This window comes from Cavia porcellus, unplaced genomic scaffold (assembly GCF_034190915.1).
Source record: "Cavia porcellus strain 051 isolate PalLab524CR breed Dunkin Hartley unplaced genomic scaffold, mCavPor4.1 scaffold_9, whole genome shotgun sequence".
Classification (NCBI taxonomy): domain Eukaryota; kingdom Metazoa; phylum Chordata; class Mammalia; order Rodentia; family Caviidae; genus Cavia; species Cavia porcellus.
This window is the reverse complement of record NW_026947492.1, coordinates 64031141-64045662: the sequence shown is the minus strand read 5'-3', so window position 1 is coordinate 64045662 and position 14522 is coordinate 64031141. Positions and strand designations below refer to the sequence as shown.

General features: G+C 34.9%; 1 pseudogene; it reads right to left on the bottom strand.

Annotated features, from left to right (window-relative positions):
* Window positions 1–10216: 10216 nt before the first annotated feature.
* LOC101788472 (olfactory receptor 52I2-like) lies at window positions 10217–12827 on the bottom strand (annotated as a pseudogene).
* Between the last annotated feature and the right edge of the window lie 1695 nt (window positions 12828–14522).

The following is a 14522-nucleotide window of genomic DNA, read 5'->3' as shown; positions in this document are numbered from 1 at the left end:
CCACATCCTTACCAACTGTCCACAGATGTTTGGTTCCATATTCTCATCCACAGTTGTTTTGGTTTTGTCCCTTCTTTTCCATTTTGTGAAGTTGCTATTCCACTATGAATTAGTATCGTACTGTAGTTTTAATTTGTTTTTTTCTCACAGTTAGCTCAAATGAGCTTCTTTTCATGTGCTTCTTAGTTTTACATATCATCTTTTAAATTAAATTTATTTTCATTGTAATTGCGTATATTGTACCAAATTATCTATTTCAACATGACACCTCTGCACATACCTCTAATGTACTATACCATGTCTATCCCCCGTTAACTTTTCCCTCCTCATGCTTGCATTTCTCCTCCCTAATACTCCAACTTCTACCTTAATCTGCTCTTTTTGTCTAGACACAACATATGAGAAAAAAAGTGGGTGATGCTTGTCCTTTTGAGTTTGTTTTATTTCACTTAACATGATGATCTCCACTTCCATTCATTTCCTTCAGAATGTTATGATTTCATTCTTCTTGCTGGTGAAATAATACCACATTGTGTATATATCCTATGTTTTTCTTTATTCATTCATCTGATAATGGCTAGTTATGCTAATTCTATCAGTTGGCTACTGTGAATAATGGTGTTATAATTATAGGTATACAGTTATCTCTATTCTAGGTTGACTTCATTTCCTTCAAGCATGTACCTAGGAGTGAAATACCTGTATAATTTGGTAGCTTCGCAGTACTTTTAGGTGATTATTTCTTTTAATTTTAACTTCCATCTCTTTTGCACAATGATGTTACTAATTTATGTTTCCAACAACAGTGTAAGAAGGTTTCATTTCCCCTGCAATCTTGCCAGTTTTTATTTTGCTGTCTTCGTGGTTGTTGCTGTTTTCTTGTTAAGGGCCATTGTAACCGGAGTAAAATAGTATTTCAATGTAGTTTTTATATTTATATTTATATTTCTTAGATATATTTATATTTATATTATATTTCTTTCTGCGTTTCCCTCATGACTAAAAATGTTGGGCATATTTTCTGTAGTGATTGACATTTTGTATATCTTTCTAAAAACAATGTCTGTTTACTCATTTGACCCCTTTACAGATTGGAGTACTTGTTTATTGGTATGTGAGTGTGAGCAGGAATTTGTGTGTGTGTTTTGTTGGGTTTTTTTTTTTTAGTTCATTTTATATTCAGGATATGATTCCTCTGATGAATAGCAGGCAAAGATTTTATCCCACTCATCAGGCTCTTTCCACTGCTGATTGTTTCTTTTACTGTGCAGAAGCTTTTTAATTTGATGCCATCACATTTGTCAATGTTCCTGTCATAGAGTCCTTTTCAGAAAGCGATTGCCCATGCCAATATCTCACAGAGTTTTCCCTACATTTCCTCAGTATCTTGTGGTGTTTCCTCTTATGTTTCAAGATCAGGTGGTGTTTCCCCTATGTTTACCTCTAGTAGTTTCAAAATTTTCAAATTTTATTTACAGTAGAGTCTTTCATATATTTTGATTTGGTTTTTGTACAGCATCAGAGATAGTGATCTGGTTCCACACAAAATCTTTTATAGGTGAACCTCCAGTTTTCCCAACACCATTTATTGAATAAGCTGTCTTTTCTCCGGTGTATGATTTTTAGCTTCTTTGTCAAGAACCACGTGTGTGTCTTTCTCCCTTCTATCTGTTTCTGTTTCTGTCTCTGTTTCTGTCTCTGTCTCTGTCTCTGTCTCTGTCTCTGTCTCTGTCTCTGTCTCTGTCTATCTGTGTCTGCCTGTCTGTCCCTCTCTCTCTCCTCTCTCTTTCTTACATAAGGTGTTATTTTTTGGTGTTAATTCTGAATCTCAGAGAGAATCAGTTGTCTACTATGCCACCATTTTCTAGAAGTCTTTCTCACACTGTGTTTAGTGTCAAATAGACTCAGCATAAATTATTCACGTTTTCAGCCATGGTTTATTTTCTCTCCTGAAGGATGATGTTGAGTACAATGTACTATTTGTATGGTATGTTTTTATGTAGGGTATTTTGAATGCTACAACTTGCAGTGTATCATTCCATGAATGGTGCAAATTGATGGACACCATGCAAGTGAGCTGTAATTGTAAATGTTGACAGTTCGTTTATACTTTACCAAGACACAAAACATTGTGCTTTTTGTAAAGATAATGCTCATTTTAATTACTTTAGCATTTTGCTTATCATAACCATGCCTTCAAAAAGTTAGGTTATAAAGTTGAGAGTGATTGCACCATGAAACCCAGCATAACTCTGATGTCCCCCAAAATGAACTCCTGAGTGTTATTTTAATAGCAGATGGGAACATATACAATTGAATTTTAAAAGTAATTAACAATGGAGAATTCACTGAATAACTTTTAGAACATGACTTGGGGTTGACCATGTGGAATATGAAAATATGCACACACAGTTTGAATCACACCAGCCCAGGAAAAGATATAATATTTCAATACCAATTAAATGTTGCTGCCATTTCTCCTAAGACATTAAAGCCAAGTTCTTTTTTTATTTTTTTATTTTAAAGACATTAAGACAAAAGAGTACATAACAAAGCAGATCATAACCAAACAATTTAAGCAACACAGTATTTCAACACAAGACAACCCAATGTAACAGTAGCTACCACAATGTCTCTTTCTTTGAAATAGTTGAGCATACTTCATATACAATAGTATCAAATGTAACAAAATAGTATAAAGCTATTCAAGAAAAGGAAAGTATTACAGGTCATTCAGAACCAAATAACAGAAAATGGACAATGGCTACTATATTATTTCATTTTCCATAAAAATTTGTTTATACTGTTACACATAATAAAATCCAATAAGATACAACATGATAAAACCAATGGAAACAGAAGAACAAAAGCATAGTAGGACTTCAAAGCAAGATGATATTAAATCAGCACTGGATATTATGATGTCTTATTTTTTTTCAAAATAGCTGTTCATACCACCACAAATAATAAAATCAAACAAAACAGGATAAAACCATTCCCACTAATAAATGAAAACATTATAAGCCTTCAAAGCAATGTAATGGGGAATCATGATTACCATAAACTTGGAGTACTCTTACCATTTCTTACACTAGGAAGACTATACCATATTTATAAATGTGTATGTGATTTATTTTGCTTATGAATATGGTCTCAAGTTCCATCCATTTATTTACAAATATCTCAATGTGATCATTCTTTATAGCTGAGTAGTAACCCATTGTATAAAAATAACACAACTTTTTATCCATTCCTCAGTTGATGGACACTTAGGTTATTTCCAAGATCTGGCTATTACAAATTGTGCTTCTATAAACATAGGTGCACATATATCACTGTGGTATGATATTTTCAGTTCTTCTGGGAATATGCCTAGAAGTGCAATAGCTGGACCAAATGGAACTTCCAATCCCAGCTTGTTGAGAAATATCCAAACTGACCTCCACAATAGTTGCACTAGTCTACACTCCCACCAACAGTGCAGGAGAGTTCCTTTTTCCCCACAGCCTCTCCAGCATTTGTTGTTAGTAGTTTTCTTGATCCTGGCCATTCTTCCAGGAGTGAGATGGAATCTCAGTGTGGTTTTAATTTGCATTCTCTAATGACTAATGATGATGAACATTTTTTCATGTATTTATTTGCCATTTGTATTTCTTCATCTGAGAACTCTGTATTCATCTGAGATACCCATTTTTGAATTGGGTATTTGAATTTTGGGGGTCTGATTTTTTTTAGTTCTTTATATGTTCTAGACAGAAGTTCTTTGTCTGAGGGACAGTTCACTGAGATTTTTTGCCAGTTTGTGGGTTTTCTTTTCACTACACTGGAGATTTCTTTTGACATGTGGAAACTTTTTAATAAGACATGATCCCAGTTATTGATTCTGGGAAGTATTTCCCATGCAGTTTGATTCCCATTTATGAATTCTCTACTTACCCCAGTGTCATCAAGATTTTTACCTAATTTGTCTTCCAACAGATTTAGTGTTTCTGCTGTAATATTCAGATCTTTGATCCATTTAGATTGTAGTTTAGTGTGTGGTGATAGGCATGGGTATAGTTTTAATTTTCAGCATATAGAGAGCCAGTTTTTCCAGCAACATTTATTAAAGAGACTGTCGTTCTTCCAGTGAACGTGTTTGGCCCTTTTATCAAAGATAAGGTGGTTGAGTGTGTTGATAGTTGTGGTTGTATCTTCTAATCTATTACATTGATCTTCAGATCTGTTTTTATTCCAGTACCATGTTGATTTTATTACAGTAGTTTTGTAGTATAACTTCAAGTCAGGGATTGTAATGCCTCCTGTTTTGCCTTTGCTGCTTAGAATTCTAAGCCTTTACTATTCTAGGACTCTTCTGATTCCAGATGAATTTTAGGAGTCATTTCTCTAGATCTGTGAGGTATGTTGATGGTATTTTCATTGGGATTGCATTGAATCTGTATAACAGGGTAGAATGGCCATTTTCAAAATATTTATTCTTCCTCTCCGTGAACAAAGGATGTCTTTCCATTTTCTGGGATCCTCTTTCATTTCTTTTTCAGGGTATTATAATGTTCCCTGTATAGATTTTTTACTTTTTTATGAGATTAATTCCTAAGTATTTCATTTTTTGGATGCTAGTGTGAAGGGTGTGGCTTCTCTTATTTCTCTCTCAGTAATTTTGTTGATAGTGTATAGGTGTGCTATTGATTTTTGAGTATTGACTTTGTATCCAGCTATATTGCTGAATTTATTTATTATAGCTAGGAGTCTTTCAATGGAGTTTTGGGGTTCTTCTATGTAGAGTATCTTGTCATCTGCAAATAATGATAATTTAACTTTCTCTTTCATATCTTTACTCCTTTCATTTCTCTCTATTGTCTATTACTTTAGCTAGTATTTCAAGTACTATGCTGAATAGGAGCAGTGATAAGGGACATCCTTGTCTTGTGCCTGATTTTAAGGTAAAGGCTTTCAGTTTTTGGCCATTTAATATGATGCTGGCTGCTGGTTTGTCATAGATGATTTTTATCATATTTAGGTAAAGGCTATCTAAACCAATTCTCTGTAAGGTTTTTATCATGAATGAGTGTTGGACCTTATCAAAAGCTTTTTCTGCATGTATAGGAATGATCATGTGATTCTTACTTTTTGCCCTATTGATATGGTGGGTTACATTTATTTATTTTTTTTTTATTTAAAGAAATGGAAACGAAAAAAAATACATGGAGATTTTAAAAAAAAAGGGGTAGAAATAATTCTAAATTACAGACAAACAAAAGGTAAGAAATTGCCAGTTGATAAGTTACAAATTGTCATCTTCGAAATGGCTGTTCAGGTTATAGAATTAAAGTATATAGAATGACATTCAAAAAAAAAATGACCCTACAAACCATTCTGCTCTATGGCCGAACAAAAGCTCCGTAATATGATTATCAGTCCCACCTATTTGTTTTACATCTCTAAGAGGATAAGGTTAACCATATCAAAACAGAACAGAACATTTTAAAAAAAAATAAAAAACAATTTAGAGAAATACAGATTTCAAAGCAAGTCCACTGGAGATCTACCTTATCTAACTGCCTCTAGCTTCTTACAAATAGTTGTCCCTAACTTCAGTGGGTTACATTTATTGATTTACATATGCCAAAAATCCCTGCATGCCTAGGATGAATCCCATTTGGTAGTTGTGTATAATCTTCTTGATGATTTGCTACATTCTGTTTAACCAATATTTTACTGAGGATTTTTGCATCTGTGTTCATTAGGGAGATTGGTCTATAGTTCTTTTTTTTAGTTGGGTCTTTGTCAGGTTTTGGTACTACAGTAATATTTGCTTCCAGAAATTAATTAGGAAGAATTGCTTCCCTTCTGATTTCATTGAAGAGTTTGAGGCATTAAGTCTTCTTTGTATTCCTTCTAGAATTCCGCAGTGAATCTGCCTGGGCCTGGGCTCTTCTTTGTAGGTAAGGACTGAATTACATTTTCAATTTCATTAATAGAAATTGGTTTATTCAGCAATTTTGAATGTTCTGGACCGAGCTTTGTACTCTTATGTTTCTAAGAATCTGTCCATTTTTTCTGTGTTATCGAACCTATGAGATTAGAGGTTTTTGAAACAGGTGTTTATGATCTTCTATATTTCCACAAAGTCTGTAGTGATTTTGCCTTTTTCATTCCTTATTGCATGAATTTGAGTTTTTTCTTTCCTTTTTAAATAAGGTTGGCTAGGGGCTTATCAATTTTATTTATTCTTTCAAAGAACCAACTCTTTGATTCATCAATTCTTTGCATTGTTTTCTTAGTCTCTATTGCATTAATTTCTGCCCTAATTTTTATAATTTCCTCTCTTCTTTTGGATTTGAAATTGACTTGCTCTTCATTTTTTAGATGTTTGAGGTGTAGCACCAGATTGTTTATTTGTATTCATTCTGTTTTCCTGATGTGGGAACGCAGTGCAATAAATTTTCCTCTGAGGACCACTTTCATTGCATCCCACAGATTCTGGTAAGCTGTATTTATATTTTCATTTTCTTGTAGGAATTGTTTAATTTCCTTTTTAATTTCCCCTGTGACCCACTGATTGCTGAAGAGTGTATCATTCAATTTCCATGTGTTTGTGGGGTTTTGCAGTTTTTGTTATTAATTTCTAGTTTCATGGTGCTATGATCTGATAACATTCATGGGATAATTTCAACTCTTTTGCATTTACTTAAATATGATCTGTGGACTAGTGTATGGTCTATTTTGGAAAATGTCCCATGTTCTGCTGAGAAGAATGTATATTCTGATGTTGTTAGATGGAACACTCTGTATATGTCTATCAAGTCCATTTGTTCACAGGTGTAATTCAGTTCTGTTATTTCTTTGCTGATTTTCTGTCTGGTAGATCTGTCCCTTGGTGTCAATGGTGTGTTAAGGTCTCCTATTACAATTGTGTCATTGCTAATTTGATTTTTCATTTCTGTTAATACTTGCTTTGTATAGCTAGGTGCTCTGGAATTTGGTGCCTATATATTTAAGATTGTGATGTCTTCCTCTTGAAGTTTTCAACTAACTAGTATGTAATGATCTTCTTTATCTCTTTGGATCATTCTTGGTTTGAAGTTCACATTATGTGCAAACAGAATATCTATCCCCACTTTTTTTGGCGGGGGGGGGGGTCCAGTTGCATAAAGTATTGTTTTCCATCTTTTGGCTTTCAGTCTATGAGTATCCTTTTGGGTTAGATAGGTTTCTTGTAGACAGCATATGGTTGGATGTTGTTTCTTCATCCATCCTGCCAGTCTGTTTCATTTAATTGGTGACTTGAGACCATTTACATTAATGGTTACAACTGTTACATATTGATTTATTGCTGACAAGTTATCTTTCTGCTGTTGAATCTTTATCTTTCCATTCTGTTTAATTGTCTGCCTTGCTTAGTGTTTTTTTTTTCCTTATGTGTATCTAGACTGTCTTTCAGTATTCTTTGCAGGGTTGGCTTGGTGATCATAAAGTTCTTCAGCTGTTCTTTGTCATGGAAGTATCTTATTTCTCCATCAATTTTGAAGGACAATTTTGCAGGGTACATCAATCTAGGTTGAAATCATTTTCCTTTAGGATCTGAAATACTTCACTCCATGCTCTTCTTGACTTCATTGTTTGTATTGAGAAGTCTGCTATGATTCTGATAGGTTTTCCTTTATAGGTGATCTGTCTTTTCTCTCTAACAGCTTTTAATATTCCACACTTATGTTGGATTTCTGGGATGGTGATTATTATATGTCTGGGTGTAGTTTTATTTTGGTTATGGGTATTTGGAGTTCTATATGCTTCACTGATCCTGATGTCAGTTTCCATTCTCATGTTTGGGAAATTCTCAGTGATTACTTCTCTAAATATCCTCTTGACATCCTTTATGTTGTCTCTTTCTTTTTCATTTATCCCTATCAATCTTATGTTGTTTTTCTTTGCATCATCTTGCAGCTGTTGAATTGTTATTTCCTGATTCCCTGTTACTTTTAAAAGATCTTTCCTTTCCTCTTCACTAGCTGCAATCTTGTCCTTGATGTCTAAAATTCTATCTTCACTTTTGTTGAGGCAGATTTGCCAACTTTCAATGGAATTTTGATTTCTTGTGTATGTCTTTGAATCTGCTTCATGTATTCTATTTGTTTCTTATATTGTGCATACAGGGATTCTATCTTTTTGTTTTGTTCCTCTAATTTTTTAACTGTGTCTTCTTTAGAGGTATTCAGCATCACTTTCATTACTTTTATCATTTCTTCTTTTACCTGGGATATTATTTCTAATTTGAATTCCTTTAAAGCTTCCTGGAGTTGCTTCTTTATTTTAGTTGCTATTATTTCAGGTGTTTCAGGTGTATGGTATATATTTTCTTCTATGTACATAACTCCTAAGGTTTGTTGGGATGGGCTGGAAGTTTGAGGTTGCATTTTGGTCTTTTGTTTTGTCATTTTCCTATGTTTCTGTGTTTCAAGTGATGTTCTGAAGCCTCCCCTGGGTGGTTGGAAGTCATCTCCTACGCCCTCAGCTCCTAACACTGAATAGATGTTGCTGAGAATGGTCCAATCAGGCCCACAGGACCTCCTGTGCCACCTCCAATGTTCTAGGAAGCTGGGTGGGCACCCAACCACTGTGGATGATGGTCCAAAGATCTCCCTGGGCAAGCATCATTGTGCTGGAACTCACTTGCCATGCCCTCAGCTCCCTTGATTGAAGAAGTTCACTGTGCATGGTCTAGTCAGGCCGCAAAACCTCCCAAGGCTAGTCTAGTGTGGCTGGAAGTTGGGCGGGTCCTTAACCACTGGGAGCCATGATATTAAACTTACCGGGGCCAAGCTGATGTGCAGGAACTCACCTCTGGCAGCCCAGTTCCCCAGATTGAAAGAAGGTGCACTAATGCCAAGTTAAAAGTAGCTGCCCACTGAATTAGCTTGAGCATATTATAGCGTAAACATGTGTTGTCATATTCCCTTGATTGTTTTATAAACTGAGGAACATAACATTGTCTAATGCAACAGTCCAGTTAAACTGTTCAAGGGCAAGGAGCAGAGATATTGACACCTTAGAGAATAGGCCTGATTCTATTAGATTTTATCAATCATTGTGTATTCTATAGTATGTTGAGATACGTACTGAATCAGCAACACCAAAACATATTTTATTTCACAACAACAGCAGAAACAGAAAGAAAATTCTCTTTAGCTATTAGGTACATTAAATTACAGTCTTCAGTGCTACAAGGCTGCTAAGAAGGAGCCCACCCTACCATAGCATTTACCCCTGGCCAATTGTGAGGTGACAGATTCCATTACTGGCCAAAACACCCACAAACTCCAAGCTCATTATGTATTTCATTTTCTATTGGCATTAGAGGCACAGATCAATTAACCACCCGGATCATAGATGAAGACATTACCCCAGGAAAGAAGGTAAGCCAGGAGAGTTGACAGCTCCAGGGAGAAATAACAAATGTGGCCTGCAGCACAAGCCACAAGAAGAGCCCAAGGAAAAAATCTGTGATGTCATATATTCCAAGACCACACATCTTGGGAAAAAACCACTCACTGAAAAACAAAAAATGCATTTTTACTTTAGTGATTTCATTTTTTTTTTCCTCTTAATTTGTTTTGGGTTTTTTTTTTTTTTTTTTTTTTTTTTTTTTTTTTTTGTATTTTAGAGCTTTAAATTTAGTCTCAGTTTTTCTTTTTTACCTTTGTGTCTTTCTTTTTTTTCAGTGTTTTTCTTTATATTTTTCCTTGTTGATTTATTTTACTTCTTTCTTTCTTTTTGCTTATTCATTTTTTTCTGTTACTCTTATCTAATATTGTTAATCTTGTTTTTCTCCTAAGATCATGCTTCTCTCCCTCATTCATCTTCTATTGATTAATATTTCAAACTTTACTTTTCACTTCCTCAAGTCCTGGTCCCCATCCCCTTTATTCATATAACCTTTAATCGCTATGAACTTTCAGAGTCAGCTATGGGCTGTTAGTGTCGAATACTGTTCTACTGTTAGTGGAGATTAAGTTGTTCCATTTGATAAATACTTACTTGTGGGTCAGTATTTATATTGTCTTAGAGCAATATTACAATTATAGATTGTACAATTGATTCTGAGGATATGTCAATATCCAGTTTGTCTTTGGTGCTATTAATTTTGCTGAATGTAATACTATATCTAAGATGATTTAATTGTGGCTGTTTACTGGTTTTCTCTATAGGCAAATACCTAGACAGCTTTTGTGTGATCAAAAATCTTATACCTCATGGTCACAGAACTTGATAGTGACCCAACACTGCAGCCTCTTTACTGTAAAACCAAAGTGATTGAATTCTAGGACAGAGTCAAAGGCCTACAGTTAGATATATTCAGAATTCATCACTGAAAAGCAGACATTAACTAAAGCAACAAATTCTTCCACTATAAAAAAAACTCAGCACAAAAACAAACAAATAGCATTATGAGAAGACAAGGCAATAAAATGTCTCCAAAACTGGTTAAAGATGATGTTGCATTTATACACAACAGACTATTATTCTGCCATAAAGAAATATGAGGTTGAGTCAGTTGTAGGAAAATGGATGTGCCTTGAGATTATAATGTTAAGTGAAATAAGAGACTGCTTGACTCTCATATGTTTTCTCTTACATGAGAAACTCAAAATATGAGTAAACACCAAAATAAAGGACACATGGTAAGAAGTAGGTACATGCTTCTTTCTCTAATGAGAAGGGCATTGTGGCATGGGGGGAGGCAGAGAGAGAAGAAGAAAGATGAGAAAACGAATCAGACAGTGTTGTCTGTGTTACAGCAGCAAACAAGGAATGTAAAAATATTTTCAAAGCGATGGAAATAGAAAGAAAAAAAATTTATGATCAGAGAACCTGGAAAAACATGTTGCAATTTTAATTTATTACATTTATTACTCATTAAGCTTTATATCCTAGGACAATTGTCAATAGTACTCACAAGAAGGATCTCTGTTATACTGCATCTCTCCCATTTGTGTCTTAAGACTGAGCTACACATAAAAAAGAATAATAAAAATAAAAAAGACTGATCTACACATAATAAGCAAAAGAAGGATGTCTAAAGCCCACATAACATTGATTTAGATTCTGTTGCTTAAAAACAAGAGATGGTAATTGGTATATGGACTCAAATTAGTTTACAATAGTAGGTAAATTTAAAGGTTGTCTTGTAGATCACAATAACAAGAAAAACTGGTTCTCCAGGTGAAACAGGAGAACAATCTCATCACTGCACTTAAATGTCTTCATGACTATAGTTCAGATATCTCTTCCAAGTCTGCATGGTACAAAATGTGTATTATAATTGATCAGAAGTTTATATCTGCAGAGACAAACTGACGTATATTGTGGCTGGATAATAATTGTGGTCTACTTGTGAACATGTGATCAAAAAAGGATTCATCATTTACTCAGAAAGCAAGCTTAGAGACTCATAGCTTCTATATAAGCACATCATAAATGGAAAAAATTGTTAATAAACTGGGTAAGTGAGGGATTGGTACAGGGAAGGCCAAACTAAGATTTCAAACAATTAATTTCTAAGTACTACTTGGCAACAAGTGTTGGAAAAATGGATAAAAAAATTAAGGAGAAAAAACTCTCAAGTCTATATACTTACGCCTTATTCAGATAAAGTTGAAATTATCAAAAATGTTACAATATAAGAATCAGCCTCTTCACTGCATGATACAGAGAAACTATAAAAGTTTATCTCATACACCTTCACCCTAAATTTCTTTAGTGTTAAGCAAAACAATCCCAATTCCATATATTGCTAAACCATCCTTATATCTGGCTAGAAAGCTAAAAGATTGAACAGATTTGTGGTCATTAAACTTGTTAAGAGTGCTAAAAGGGGAACATCAGCAAATTCCATACTTTCTTATGTATTTGTTTAGTCCTGATACCATAAATGGTGGGGTTTAGAGTGGGTGGAATAATCAGGTACAAGTCAGCTAACAGTACTTGACTATGCAAGGGCACTGTGTCCTGTACTACCCAGGCTACATAGATAGATGCCAAACCAGGAAAATAGTACAGGGTCATGACACCCACATGGGAGCCACATGTGCTTAATGCCTTCCTCTGAACATTCTTTGAGGAAAGATTGAACAATGCCCTGAGAATCAAGATATAGGAAGCAGCAATGAAGGCCATATTAGAGCCTACAATAATGGAGGTAGCAATTTAACTATAGAGACTGATGGTCATGGAATCAGCACATGCCAACGTGGTCATAGCCATATGCTCACAGTAAGAATGGAGAACCACACTAGAGCCACAAAAAGGTAGAAGACTCAACATCCAACTCAGTGGAGTCTTAGATATAATACCTCAGAATACAGTGGACACACTGATTACAAAAATCACTTTAGGTATGAGAATTCTCTTGTAGTGGTTTGCAGATGGCTACATAGCAATCAAAAGCCATTGCTAGCAGCAGCCCCATCTCTACAGCCGTGGCTGCATGGACAAAATACATTTGAGCAAAGCAAGCATTGAAGCTGATGGAGCCATTTCCTGAGCAAAAGATGCTCAGCATCTTGGGTACCATGGAGGAAGCCATAGCAATGTCCACAGCAGCCAGAATACACAGGAAGCAATACATAGGCTCGTGGAGAATGGAATCCATGAAAATTACAGTCATGATGAGAGTGTTTTGTAGCAGGGTATGATGTACATGACAATCATGAGGCAGCCATCCAAAGATGTAAGGACTGCAAACCTGGAATTTCCACAATTAAGAAGGAGGCAGGATTTTCCACTGTATGGTTGTAGGGTGGCTCGAGCATCTTTGATGAGATTGTCTTCTTTAAGATTAAAAAATAATGAAATAGTTCATGCCGTCCTGTATTTTTTCTTATATGTGCTGTGGATAAATGTGGGGGGAGTGTTCAACCTGTGCTATTCTCAGGACCAGAGGTAGCCTGTGATTAACCTATCTTGCTGTAATGTCCACCCTAAAGTTTACTTGCCTTACTCATGTCTGTTCATTGTTCAAGGATCCATTCATGGTTTTTCTCCCTTAGGAAGTTTCCTCTGCACTCTGTCATCTATCATTTCATGTGAGCATATTACCATCCTTATGAGTCTTTCAAGAAATCTGTTCATCTGATCTCTGAGACACCTAAACTTTATTCCAGTAGTCTACCTATAAATTCATTGATCACACTCAAGTGCAGGCCTCACATTCATGGCTATATATATATATATATATACCAACTATGCAACACTTAACATGATTTCATTAAAGGAAGATACATTTTCTCATTATAGTTTACTGTTTCCACAGAATGAGTGATAAATCTCTATATTTAAGTAATAAAATTTAACTGTTGAATAAAAGTGAGTTATTTTACATCAAACATGTCACATTTTGTATCCTTTGTACAGTACCTAAACAAGAAGGAACATTGTTATTATTGCAAAACTTCACTAGGGAGTTCAGAAGTATAAGGTCATTAAAGAACATTATCTCATTTGGTAACAGAAAATACAGTGTTTCCTGATTGTCAGCCTTGATTTCCTACTGAACTTAGAGTCAGTTAATATATAATTACACATAAGGTTTTGAGGCTGCATTATAGATGCATTGCAAACATATATTATTACAACTCCTCAATATATCTGTTCTTTTTCATTTTAAACTACCAACTCATTCCACAAAACAAAGAAGTTCATCCATTACAAAAAAGCAAAGCACTTTTATGTAACCATCCCATGTACCAGAAATAGTTGAAGCATACTGTTTAAAATCTGACAATTTCAGTGTTTGCAATCCACAAAAATGTCCAGAGAGGATAATTTATATAACCTAAATGAAATAAAATATTTCATCTAACATCACAAAGCAAGTGTTGGGTACATTCAAGATTTAAGCCCATGTCTCTAACTATAATTACCAGGAGTTGATCCAACCTTCCATTATAGTCAAGAAAATAATTATGCATACATACAAAAAACTGTTAATGTTTCCCTTATGCAGTTTAGATAAGACAATGTAGCCCCTAATCCTCATATCCAGGAGCTAACATTCACCCTGGTGATTTCTGTGTTACTATCTTTTCCCTGGATAGGCCTCATCTAATTGTTGCCAGATCGAAAGTATAATGCCCTAGTAGGTGACCGTGACAAAAGGTATCAGCAATACCAACCATTGCATTCTTTGTGACATTCTTTAGTTCCTTTCCCTTTACATTTGTTGGTTTCCATGATTTCATGTGGAGCGTGGGCATGTGTATATTTCCCGCCCTCCAAGAACACTCCTTAAAAGGGCCCTTGTTCATTCACTAGTGTCACTCAATCTTGAAGATAGTGGTTGTGCATCTTTTAGGAACCCTTGGTGTCTCATAATATATCACAAAAATTGTGCATGCTTTTATTGCCCCATTGGAAATGAATCACTAGCCCTAATGCCATAACCTTACCTTTGATGCTATCCTTTTTTATTCCATTTTAATTGCTTTTCAGAGACCTGAGGAATTGTATAGACCACAATGATA